The sequence below is a fragment of the Mirounga leonina genome, unplaced genomic scaffold (genome assembly GCF_011800145.1).
Source record: "Mirounga leonina isolate KUSES-001 unplaced genomic scaffold, KU_Mleo_1.0 Mir_173, whole genome shotgun sequence".
In the NCBI taxonomy this organism is placed as follows: domain Eukaryota; kingdom Metazoa; phylum Chordata; class Mammalia; order Carnivora; family Phocidae; genus Mirounga; species Mirounga leonina.
Window position 1 is genome coordinate 34,753,676 of NW_023270447.1, and position 14,148 is coordinate 34,767,823.

Genomic DNA, 14,148 nt, shown 5'->3' on the forward strand with positions numbered 1-14,148 from the left:
AGAAGAAACTGATGGTTGCCAGAGGGTGGGGAGTTGGGGGATGGGCAAAATGGATGAAGGAGAATGGATAAAGTACAGGCTTTAGTTATGGAATGAATAAGTCTTCAGGAAAACAACACATCACAAGGAATGTAGTCAATGATACTGTGATAATGTTGTATGGGGACAAATGTAAGTGTAGCTGAACTTGTGGTGAACATAGCATAATGTATAAACTTGTTGAACCACTAGGTTGTACATCTGAAACTAATGTAACATTGTGCATCCACTGTACTTGGGTAAAAAAAAAAATAGCAATTCAAAATATGTCAAAAGACATCATATAACTAAATACCAGGCAAATCTACACATTACAGGTATTGTATGTTCAAAGAAAAGATGAAATCATGTCAGTTATAGTAGATAAGAAAGAATGCCTAGAGATCAAATTAGAACTGAGTTAATGAAAAAGATTTCAGCAGTGAAAATACACTATGGGGCATCCAAAGATGGGAAAAGGATTAGCTTAATTCACTGAGGAATATGATGGAGAAATAAAATAAATAGATGGATGGATAAACAGATAGATAAATATTAGCTTTTCAAGTCCTCCAGTTTCTTTAGATAAGACATGTAAATGTTGAATAAAATTTATCTTTGAGAGTCCAGAATATTCACGGTTTTTTTTGTGAGTCATATAATTAACAAATAGCCATTATCAAACACACACTCATGCAGAAAGTCCTTTTCAAGATCAGAACTGAAAAGTAAATTCTCTTACAAATGAGCATATTTACTAAAATATCAGTTCAAGCAAATTGAAATATTAAACACTAAATTGTACATAAAACTATATCCAGCTTAAGGAACAGAAACTCAGTCGGGTACATAAAAACCAGCTTTTGAGCCCAGTAAATAATATAATTATCACGTAACATTCATTTTTTGTTTTGTTTTGTTTTGTTTTCTATTCTCCTCTAGTTGGGAAATTTATATATGGGAAAATAGATTAAAAAGATGCGCTTGGTAGTAAAAACAGTGCTCACATATTAATGTTTATATATAACTATCCTCTGCTTTTTGAAAGTTTGCTTTATGCCGTTTCACCTTTATGAAAGGCCTACCTGTTTTCCCTATCGGAAAGAAATTCAAAAAGGATTTGCACTCAAACTAAAAAGGCAAAAAGTGGAAACAGTGTTCAGTGTGTGTTTTGCAGCAAGCTATTACAGAGGCAGAGCGCGCCCCCAAGCAGTGAGAGCGGCCCCGCCAAACTCGTTCCTGGGAACCACACTCAGCATGTCAGCATCAAATTGCCAGAGCTTTGACCTGTGTCTGTGAGCATCTGTGCTTTATCTCCATTTATTGTGTGCATCCATTAGCAAGATGTGTCCTAAGATGTTAGAAAAGTCCAACAGAGGTTATTTTTTACTGGGGGGGGGGGGGGGTGGTTCCTAGGAATGCTCCAAACTTTTCCATATAAATTATGGTAAGTATTAAGCTCTTCTTCCCTTTACCCCAGTTCAGCTCGCACAAAGTTCCACAGGAATGCTCCACTTCCACAGAGTAGGTGAAACCTGTATTGAGCAACAAATATGCTCTAGGCATTATACGAAATCCCTGATATGCATTATCTGATTCCACTACTCACTATGAGTTGTAGGTATTTACCCCAGTTTTACATGAGGAAATGAGGCATAGAGGAATATAAGTGGAAAGGTAAAATATTAACACTGAATCTTCATTATTCATTTTGCTAAATAGTTTAAGTGTAGATGCTTATCAGTGTTTTCCAGTACTTTGATATCACTACACCATAAATCATTGACAAACTAACTCTCAACTATAAAGGATCTTCTCAGAAATTCAATAATCAATAAATTAGTATCAATGCTAGAATCTGATGGGCTGATAAAAGGTAAATTTATTTTATCCTCTGACACAGGGAAAAGGAAATCTAATGGGATAAGAGAAATCAAAACATAGCAATCATGGATTTCATGCTCATGGTAAGAGGGGGCGATGTGGTCTAGGTCTCTGAGCATAAGACCACTTACAACTCATTTATAGGTGAGAAGATGAAAAGGCTAGACAATTACAGACACACAGACTTTCCAAGTCCATGATTGTCATTACTCTTAAAATATATTTGAACAATATAATTCTGGCATAAGTTCTCCAGAAATTATTTAGGGAAGCTTTAGTTATAGATGCTTTTAAGTAAAAGATATTTCAGAAAAATCTTCATTATATGAAGCTGTATTTTGCTTACTAACAGTTTTCATACAAAGTTATAGAATTTGAAGTAAGTCATTTTTTTTATTTAGATGGGATTGTGGTTTTTTAGTGGCACAAACCAGTATTTCCATTGGTGAATGTCCAATTCCTACCACCACCTGTGTATGACAATTATATTACAGGGACTTTAAGCCCAGCAACAGTCATGGGATGGTAATATAGGCTTGAAGTAAAAGAAAATTGGCTGGCTACAGGCAGGAATTCAGACCAGATGGGACAATGGCCTCTTACAATATGGCAACTCCCCTCTGCCTTTTTTCTATCAAAAGGATAGTTATTCCTACACAAGCCACCACAATGGGAAAACAGAGACAGTCGGTTTGAATCACCTTAAAGCTCTGTGGAAGCCTTCAGAACAATTTTGTTTCTTCAAAGTAAAATAAAAAGTGCCTTTGATTTTCTTAAGCTCCTTCCAGTTTTACAGAAATATTAACATGTAACATTTGCCTTTATTACAGTCATTAGATAAATGCCAACTTAGTGTTAGAAGAAATGCATTTTCAGCTGAAATGGAGCCAAGTTGTCCTAGTTAGTTATGTTAAAGAGAATCAGAAATTAATCAGTCGACTATTAGGGCACAGCTGTTTTTTGAAATGTTTCTTTGATTTTCAAGAGTTTATGTTTTAAAGAGTTATTATTAAACATAATGGTAAGCCTAGAAGTTGAGAGCAAAGCACACTTTAAGCAAGCTGGCATTCCAGGGGAGCAAAAACAACTTCTTTCTTCCAGTTACGATCTTTGAGCAAGTCCTTTCTCATTCCCAGATATACCAAGTGGAGATATTATATTATGATGAAGCATAAACCTAGAGGAATCAGCTTTATACACTGAGGGAAGTCAAAAGTTTGACATTTTTTTTAAAGTTCAGAAAATGCAAAAAAGAATTCTGCACCCCCAAGTTACTAATACAATAACAAAATTCATTAGCTGAATGTGATGACATAGTAATAGTCTTCAAACCAACAATAAATACCTTTTTACAAGCACTGTGTTTAACTTAATAGCCCTTTTAGCTCAAAGGCAAAGGTCTGTGTCATCCTTAACTGAAGCACACTTATATTGTCTCTTGCTGAGCAGCTGAGAGCAGGTTAATGCACTGCCTCTATAATATATTTTTTTTAACATTTTTTTCTCTCAAACGATTGAGGATAGCATTTGCATCAATGTCATGACACATGGTATAATTGGAGGGTTCTGGGCCATGAATACATATCAAGCTGTTAGACCCTCGATATTTGCTTAAACAGTATGGGTACTAGAAGCAGAACAGATGCTCTCGCTTCAATGCCAATACATCACTCCATCCCCTTAAGCTGCCTTTTGTAATCGTCAGTTCAATATCAGAATCAGGGTCAGAAACTATAGAGTTCATTACAAATTTCCTTCCTTCTAATAACCTAAGAGTGCAAAAAAGGCATGCCTGAAATGCATTAATTGTTACATGTTTAATCTTTCATTTCAACCTAGACCAGTAAGTTTTCAAAGCGATACCTATGTGTTTAATATGTATAGTTCAGCAGTCACTACTACATCTTATACATTCCTGGAATGGAGAGATTTTAAAAATTCCATAGCAAGTAATAAAGGTACAAAAGGAATTCGGTGTTGCTCAAAGGAAAGGCAAATTCTTCTTTTAACCCACAAGCAGGTGTATATAAAAATGCAATAGTGATGTTTATGTTTTATAATTAAACCAATAAATAACTGCACACTTTTATCTTCCTAAATAAACACACCTTTTCCTGTCCTTAATATTTCTGGGTATAGACATTAACAACTAGAATAAGTAAAGATAAAATATTTATTGGACAAAGATAACCCATAAGTTCCACTACAATAACAAACATTCCTGAGTGTTTACCATGTGTCTGTCCTCGTGTCAAGTGTTTAGATGCTCTCACGCTCCCATCTGTATCTCACAATAGGCCAACACAGTTTTAGGACACATTTTATGGATAAATAAACTGAGGTTCAGAAGTTGGGTTTCTGATTACCAGAGGTCCAGTAAGTGTCAGAGCTAGAATGAGAATCCAAGTCAGCTTCACATAATGTCCATGTTGTTAATTAATCAATACTGCTTCATGACAAGCACATATGCCCAGACTACACATCATGTCACACAGATTCCTAGACCAGACTCAAACTAGTTGTGGGTCTTAGTAAAGTCACTTTCCCTTAGTTCTCAGAATCTACATCGCTTTGTTCCCTCCAGTTCTAAAGTCCTATGTACTATTTTAAACTAAACCAATCTTGTAAGATCTAATTCAGCTATTTTCCTTTCATTCAAAACTATGATTTACTTAAGTCCCGGATTCAATTAAAGAACACTGCACTCCAAAGTGATGTATTTCCAGGGCCTACTCAGTGCAATTTGAACATTTCATAAGAAGTCACATAAGCAAACATTTCTGGGTCAACAGCAGTGGTTGCAAAATCAAATAAGATGCTGAAGTCCATAGAATTCTAAGTGTAAGCATCTAAATGCCAGTTAACAGCTGACTGAGCAAGAATTTCTGAGATTATACTGAAGAATTTAGAAAAAGAATTTTGCTATATGAAAGTGCTTCTGTCTTTTCTTTCCCATCAGAAAAAAAGTGCTCAGACCCATACCTAGCTAATACTAGTGTCATAAAGTGAGATATGTTTGTGTGTAAATATACCTTATCCAAATATATGTATTTAATATTTTGGCTTACAGTTTCCTGGAGAGAAAGGAAGAAACAAGGCAGGATACTGTGAATATTAAATTCTCTATTCCTTATCATATTATTTTAATATTCCGTAAATTTTACTAATACTTAGAAATACAGGTTAAAGCTTTGCATTTAAAGCTCAAATTTTTATGTAGCATTTTAAAATGAGGTTACAAATCCTGCAGTGTGCAAGAGGTACAAAATAAAGGAAAAGCCTATAGGTTTCAAATTTGGGGAAGCAATTTCAAATTTCTGCTGACACTTTTTTCTACAACTATATGATTATCAGTGAATGTTACTCTTCTTATATTTTTATTAATTTTTAGGAATGTTTAACCGATATTTACCCTCCATTATCCATTCTATGAATCACAAAAGAATGAAATATTTTCACTTATGGAATGCATTTTTATATACTATTATCTGGTAGATATTTTATCTTCAGAAGGAAGTTACCCTAAAAAAAAAAAAAAAAAAAAAAAAAGAAGAGAGGAGAGGACAAAATAAAAGGTAAATATGTTTCCACAAGAAAATGCAAAAGTGTGAATATATTTTGGTTTGTTTAGAGGAGGAGTCATAGGTACTGTTTTCATTTCCATCTGAAGTAAGGTCTTGAAAGCACCTTGGATACTGCTGTCCCTAGACACATTGCCTGGATACCTGGCCCTCATGATCTACTTGGAGAAAAGTTACTGAAAGCTAACAGAGAGAGGACAGATACCTAATAATTATTTCAGTATGCATTAGGCCATTGTGGTAAGACATTAGGGACTGTAATAGGCAAAGTTTCCAAATAAAGGAGGGACCTATGAATTCATTGTAAAATGAGAATGGTACTGTTTTACAGGATATATTGTGAAGAGTAAATGAGTTAATATGTATGAGATTCTAGCATGATGCTGGCATAATAGTGAGTACTAAATAGAAAGGAGATGTTATTAATAGTTAAGGTAGAATTGAAGAAATGAGAGGAGGACCCATGGTGGTAAAAGCAGGATTTTAATAAAATCTGGGAATTTAATTGCTAAACAAGAAAAGACACCATCCTTGCCCTTGAGGGATTTATAATTTATTAAATAAGTAAGTGATTAAATACAGAGTGAAAAGGTAAATAACAATATTAAATGTGGGGTAATATGGGAGACATCCTCAATCTAGGTTTAGGAAATCAGGAAACACTCCCCAGAAAATAAAGCCTAAATCCAAAATGGGATGTTAATTCTACTATATCAGCTCTGTACGTTTGAGAAAGTTAATTAATTTCTCTAATCTGTATGTTTCAGGAAAAAAAAAAAAAGATTCCAACCACTCTGGATATTTCCTGTAAGTGGAAACATACAGTATTTTTTCCTTTTGTGGCTGGTTTATCTCACTTAGCATAATGTCTTCAAGCTTTATCTCTGTTGTAGCATGTGTCAAAATGACTTTCCTTTTTAAGGCTAAATAATATTCCACTGTATAGCCAGATTATGGAAACAGCCCAAGAGTCCATCAAAAGATGCATGGATAAAGAATATATGGTATATTACAATGGAATATTATTCAGCCATAAAAAAGAATGAAGTCTTGCCTTTTGCAACAACCTGGATGGAGCAAGAGAGTATAATGCTAACTGAAATAAGTCAGTCAGAGAAAGACAAATACCTCACATGATTTCACTTATACATGGAACTTAAGAGACACAACAAATAAGCAAAGTAGAAAAAAAAAAAGAAACAAACGAAGAAACAGACTCTCAATTCTAGAGAACAAGCAGATGGTTCCCAGAGGGGCGGTGGGTGGGGGGATGGGTGAAATAGGTGACTGGGATTAAAGAGCACACTTATTATAATGAAAGCTGAGAATAGAATTACTGAATCACAATACTGTACACCTGAAACTAATATAACACTGTTTGTTAACAATATTGGAATGAAAATAAAAAAACTTAATAAAAAGGTTAAAAATAAAATTACAAATAAAAGTTCATGAAATAGGGGTGCCTGTGTGGCTCAGTTGGTTAAGCATCTGACTGTTGATTTTGGCTCAGGTGATGATCTCAGAGTCATGAGACTGAGACCCATGTCAGGCTCCATGCTCAGCTTGGAGTCTGCTCAAGATTCTCTTCCTCTCTCTCTCTGCCCCTCCCTCCTGCCCACATGCTCTCTCTCCCTCTACAATGAATAAATAAATAAAATCTTAAACAAAAAAAGTTCATGAAATAAAAATGTTTAGATGTTATGGGGCACCTGGGTGGCTCAGTCGGTTAAGTGTTCAAATAAAGTTTATCTGTTATGGATAAATTGTATTACTTTGTGTTTAAAATAATTTTTAAATAAAAACATTCCAAAATTAAATATATATATATACTCCATTGTATGTACATATTACATTTTTGCTTATCCCTCATCTGCTGATGGACACTTGGGTTGTTTCTCTTTTGAGTATAGTACATAACGCTACTATGAACATGGTTGTACAAACATCTCTTCAAGTTCCTTCTTTTGATTCTTTTGGGTATACACCAAGAACTAGAATTGCTGGATTATATGTTAATCCTGTTTATAGTTTTTTGGCAGAAGGGCTGTATTCTTTTTCATAGTGGTTGCACCATTTCTACTCACACTAAAAATGCATGAAGATTCAAATTTCTCCACATCCTCACCAACACTCGTTATTTGTTTTGTTTTATTTTGTTTTGTTTTGATAATAGTCATCCTAATGGGTGTGAAGTGGTATCTCATTGTGGTAATGATTAGTTTTCCCAAATGATTAGAGATTAGATTTCATTTGCTTGTTAGGTATTTGTGTATCTTCTCTGGAAAAATATCTATTAAATTTTTTTCCCTATTTTCTAATTAGACTACTTGCTTTTTGTTTGTTGAGTTGTATATATAAACATATATTCTGGATATTAACTCTTTATCTGATATAGGATGTGAAAGTATTTTCTCCCATTTCATTGGTTGTTTTTATGCAAAAATTTTTAATTTTGATGTAGACCAAATTGTCTCATTTTTTTCTTTTGTTGTCTGTGTTTTTGGTGTCATATCCAAGATATCAATGCCAAATCCAATGTCATCAGGATTTCTCCTATGCTTTCTTCTGACAGTTTTATAATTTTATCCCTTACATTTAGGTCTTTGATCAATTTTTTAGTAAATTTTTATATACAGTTGAACATAACAGGTCAGTGTCATTATTTTGCATGTGGATATCTAGTTTTCCTAATACTATTTGTTGAAAAGTCTTAGCATTCTCCAGTTGTCTTGGCACCCCTGTCATAAATAATTGAAACGTGTATGTGAGGGTTTATGTCTCTCTATACTCTTTCATTATTCTAGATCACTGTTTTGATACCAGTACCACACTCTTCTAGGTTTGAAATCAGGAAGTATTAGATCTCCAACTTTATTCTTCTTTTTCAAGAGTGTTTTGGCTACTCAGGGTCACTTGACATCTCATATGAATTTTAGAATTTTTTTTTTTCTATTTCTGAAAAAAATGTATCATTGGGATTCTGAGAAGGATTGCAGTGAATGTATAGATAACCTTGGGTAATACTGACATCTTAACAATATTATGTCTTACAGTTCATGAACACAGAATGTCTTTCTACTTATTGGTGCATTCTTTCTTTCAGCAATGTTTTCTATGTTACACTGTTCAAGTCTTTGGCTTCCTTGGTTAAGTTTATTTATAAGTAATTTGTTTTATTGATGCTGTTATAAAAGGAATTATTGATTTATTTTGCAGATTGTTGCCAGTGTATAGAAATGCAACTGAGTTTTGAGTATTGAATTTGTATCCTGTCACTTAGCTGAATTCCATTTTTAGTTTTAACTGTTTTGTGTGTGTGTATGTGTGTTTACATATAAATCATGTTCATGAACAGAGATAATTTTGCTTCCTCCTTCTTTTTTTCTTATACATTTATATACTTTAATCTGGCTTTTTTGCCATATCTCTTTCTAATACTATATCACTAGTATCTTGTGAAGAATACATCTTTTTTAATATAATCTATACATTTTTCTTTTTCAGATTTTTATTTAAATTCCAGTTCATTAACATACTGTGTAATATTAATTCCAGGTGTAGAATTTAGAGATTCCATACTTACATACAACACCCATTGTTCATCACAACAAGTGGCCTCCTTAATAACCATCACCCATTTAGCCCATCCCCCACCCACCTCCCCTCCAGCAACCCTCAGATTGTTCTCTGTCTTTAAGAGTTCGTTTCTTGGTTTGTCTCTCTTTGCCCCCAAGTTCATTTGTTTTGTTTCTTAAATTCCACATATGAATGAAATCATATGGTATTTGTCTTTCTCTGACTGACTTATTTTGCTTAGCACAGTACTTTCTAGCTCTATCCATGTCCTTGCAAATGGCAAGATTTCACTCGTTTTTATGGCTGAGAAACAGTCCACTGTATATATATACCACTTCTTATTTATCCGTTAATTAGTTGATGGGCATTGGGCTATTTCTATAATTTGGCTATTGTTGATAATGCTGCCATAAACACTGGGTGTACGTATCCCTTAGAATTAGCATTTTTGTATCCTTTGCATAAATACCTAGAAGTGCAACTGCTAGGACATAGGGTAGTTCTATTTTTAACTTTCTGAGAAACCTCCATACTGTTTTCCATAATGGCTGCACCAATTTGCATTCCCACCAGCAGTACAAGAGGGTTCCCCTTTCTCCACGTCCTCGCCAACAACTGTTGTTTCCTGTATTAATTTTAGCCATTCTGACAGCTGTGAGGTGATATCTCACTATAGTTTTGATTTGTATTTCCTTGATGGTAAGGGCTGTTGAGCATCTTTTCATGTGTCTGTTGGCCTTCTGTATGTCTTCTTTGGAAAAATGTCTATTCATGTCTTTTGCCCATCTTTTAACTGGATTCTTTGCTTTTTCGGATTGGAGTTTTATAAGTTCTTTATTTTGGATACTAACCCTTTATCAGATATGTCATTTGCAAATATCTTCTCCCATTCTGAAGGTTGCCTTTTAGTTTTGTTGATTGTTTCCTTCACTGTGCAGATTGCTTTCTCCTTTTCAATTTGGATGAATTTATTTTTTTTCCTGACTTAATTGTTCTGTCTAGGCCTTCAGTACTATGATGAACAGAAGTGGTGAAAATCAACATCCTCATCTTATTCCTACTCTTAGAGAAAAAAAAAAATTCAGTCTTTTATCACTGAGTGTAATGTTATCTGTTGGTTTACATATATGGTTTTTATTATGTTGAGGTAGTTTCCGTCTATTCCTAGTTCTTTGTCCACATTTTTCTTTAGCTCTCCAAGTGTATTCAAGGTGGACGTTTGATAGTCTTTGTCTAGTATGATCAAATCTTGTGTTTTTCAAGAGTGGTTTCTGGAAATTTACTTGTTCCTTTAAATTATGTTTCTGGGGCACCTAAGTGGCTCAGTTTGTTAAGCATCTGCCTTAGGCTCAGGTCATGATCCCAGGGTCCTGGGATTGAGCCCTGCATCAGGTTTCCTGCTCAGCGGGGAGTCTGCTTCTCCCTCCCCCCCTGCCCCTGTTCTTGTGTTCGCTCTCTCAAATAAATAAATAAAATCTTTTTAAAAATATATAAATAAATAAAAATTTATGTTTTCCTGTTTCTTTGTATGCTTTGTGATCTTTTGTTCGAAAATTGAGAATTTGAAAAAAAATCAGTTACCTCTCCAAGTTTTTCAAGACTGGCTCTCGGCAGGAAATTCTCAGCAATTAGCAAGACATATCTGATCCTCAGAATCAACTTGACATTAAGGTTTCGGATCCTGTTAGGACTTTTCTGGGCATGTGTCTTCCCTAGGCATGGGTGTGTCCTTGTTTCCCATCCCCTTGTATAGGTGGCTACTTTTCAATGTGTTAATTTTCCTCAGACTCTCATCCTTGTTTCTTCTGGTGGTTTAGCTGTTATATTGTTTTCCTTAATCAGTAATCTCTTGCCCCAGGCATCTGCTGGTCTGTAGTCCCCCTGTAGCTTTCATGAAACATTTTCTAGCCTCTAATATGAGCTGTGCTGCTTTTGGCTGCCTGAGAGCTCTCACCTACATGACACAAAGGTCAATCTCTAAGGTAGCCACCAGATAATTTACAATGTTGCAAATTAGGTCTGCTCTATTTTCTCTGGTTCATAGATCATAACTGGTGACAGAGCTGCCACTTCCTCCAGATCACACCAAGGCCACACTGCACCAGGAAGGTAGAGCAAAGGTAAATAAAAACACGCCCAAATTTCCTTGTGATTTTTTTTTTAATTGGGCATTTGCTTGGTTGCAGGAAATATTTGACAGATTTCTAGAGCTCTTGTAAAGTTATTTTAGCCAGTCTCTAGTTGTTTATTTACTATTTCCATGAAAAAATAAAGACCTTTAGAGCTTCCAGGCCCTCCAGCCTGCCAATGTCCCTCTTTCAATAAGTATATTTTTTACCCATTTTTAATAGTCTATCTTATTTTTCATCCATTCATTCACTGATTATGTCTATCTATCTATCTATCATCTTTCTATCTATCTATCCTCTATCACATCATCATATCTCTCTCTCTACCTGTCTCAGTATTTTTCAGGCACAATGACAGTTTACAGCGACTTGGAACACAACATTGAATACAATAGACAAAATTCCCCGATTTTATGAACTTTGTCTTCTACTTAAGTGAAAATTGTATAGAGTAGTAGAGAAGGTCAGAAAGTGATAATTGCTAAGAGAAAAAGTAAAGCAAGGAAGTAGGTAGGGGATACCAGAGAATAGTGCAATGTTTAAATAGGGCATTAGGGACAGGTTCACAACAAAGAGATCCTTGAGTTAAAAACTACATGAAATGAAAGAGAATTGTGAAGATGTCTGGAAAGAATGCCGCTCAGGCAAAGAAAAGACCTTTTGTAAACTCCTTCAGACAAGTACACACACATCTGATGCGTTTCAAGAAAAGCAAGATAGCCAATGATGTTGAGCCAAGTAAGCAAGGGGCAAAAAGCAGAAGGGTTGTGGTTTTTTTTTTTTTTTTTTTTTTTTTTTTAAGAAGGCTAGAAATTGTAGAGCCTTTAAACATTACTAACCAAGGCCTTCGGCTTTACTTCAGTTGGAAAGACATTGGAGAGCTTTGAAGCAGGGGCATGGGATGATCTGATTAAAAGAATCCAGGAGGCTGCTCTGTTAAGATTAGGTTCTAAGGTGGTAAATGCATTAGCAGGGAGATCAATTAGAAGGTCATGTAAATAATACTACATAGATACAACAGCATTATAGACCACCATAGTTGCAGTGTGGTTAATGGAGTAGACAGATTTCCTGATAAACGTTGAAGAAATAACAAATGTGATTTGCTGAAGAATTGGTTATGAAGTAAGGGAGAGGACAAATTCAAGTGTAACTCTATGGCTTTGCCCTGTGCAATTTGAGTGGAGTTGCCATTCACTGCAGTGGGAAAAGCCACATGATAGGCAGGTTTGAAGGGGGAAAAGAGAAAGATCAGAAGTTCAGTTTTAAACCTGATAAGGTAAAAATACCTATTGAAAATTCAAGACCAGATAGATAGGAAGGAGTTGGATTTTTGAGGCTGGGGTTCAAAAAAGACATCAAGTCTTGAAGTATTAGGATGGGAAGCATTAGAATAAAGATGATATTTAATCCTTATGGCTATTGGAAATTACCAATGGCTATGAAAAATAGAAAAGATAAAAGTTTAGTTTGATGAGTAGGAAACAGGAAAGGAGCTTGAAATGGAATGGCTAAAGGGGAAAGAGAAAAACAGCAGAATGTGTTGTGCTGGAAGCCAGGTTAAAAAGTGTTTACAAAGAACACTGTGGCATATGCTGATAGGAAGTTAAGTACATTAACCTTAATGGAGGTCATTGGTGATTTGTCAAGAGCAGAATAGTAGAGCAGTGAGGGCAAATTCTGCCTGAAGAGGAGTTTGAGACAGCAAGAATAGACAAACTTTCCTAAGGAGCTTCATTATAAAGAAAAGGAGAGGACTGATACAGTAACTGGTTGAAGTTGTATATTACCTTTACTTTTTTTTTTTTAGTTTTTCTTTTTTAAAATGGAAGAATTATTTTGTGTGTGCTGATGAAAGTCATCCTCTAGAGACTGAAGAACTGATTTTGTCTGAAATGAAGGAGTGTTGCTGGTACATTATTCTTGAAGAAGCACAGAAAGATGTTATTCACTAGATACACGGAAGTCCTGACCTTCAATTTGAGTGTGGAAAGGTTATCCAACATAAGTGAAGGAATGGCATCATATGTGGCAAAAATGCAGGAGTGCTGTTGTTTATAACTGTGGGAGCTTGTGGAAGTTCTCTCCTGAGAGCTCCTATTTTGTTTTTTGTGTGTTTTTGTAATGGGATTGAAAGTAAGACATTTCAGTAAGAGTCAGAATAAAAGAGAAAGGGTTAGATGTTTAAAGAAAGGGGCAAACAATTTTCATTTGAGATACAGAGAGTGAATGGAACAAGGAAATATAGTTTGACTCCTAGGTAAAACTGAGGTACTAATGTAGTGATCCGAAGGGGCACCTGCACCCCAACGTTTATAGCAGCAATGTCCACAATAGCCAAACTATGGAAAGAGCCTAGATGTTCATCGAGAGTTGAATGGATAAAGAAGATATGATATATACACAATGGTATAGTACTCAGCCATCAAAAAAAAAAAAATGAAATCTTTCATTTGCAACTATGTGGATGGAACTAGAGGGTATTTTGCTAAGTGAAATAAGTCAATCAGAGAAAGACAAGTACCATATGATCTTACTCATATGTGGAATTTAAGAAACAAAACAAAGGATCATAGGGGAAGAGAGGAAAAAAGAAAACAAGACAAAATCAGAGAGGGAGACAAACCATAAGAGACTCTTATCATAGGAAACAAACTGAGGGGGAAGGGGTTTGGAGGTTGTGGTAACTGGGTGAGGGACATTAAGGAGGGCACATGATCTAATGAGCACTGGGTGTTATACAAGATTGATGAATCACTGACCTCTACCTCTGAAACCAGTAACACATTATATGTTAATTAACTGAATTTAAATTTTAAAAATACACCTAGAGAAAAGAAGTGAGGGCCCAATAAAGGCTGGTATTCCTGAATTTAACGTGAAACAACTCAACATACTTGTTTCTTTTACTCCAGAGACTTTCAGCTACTATGTGCAGTCACTGAGCACTCAGACTA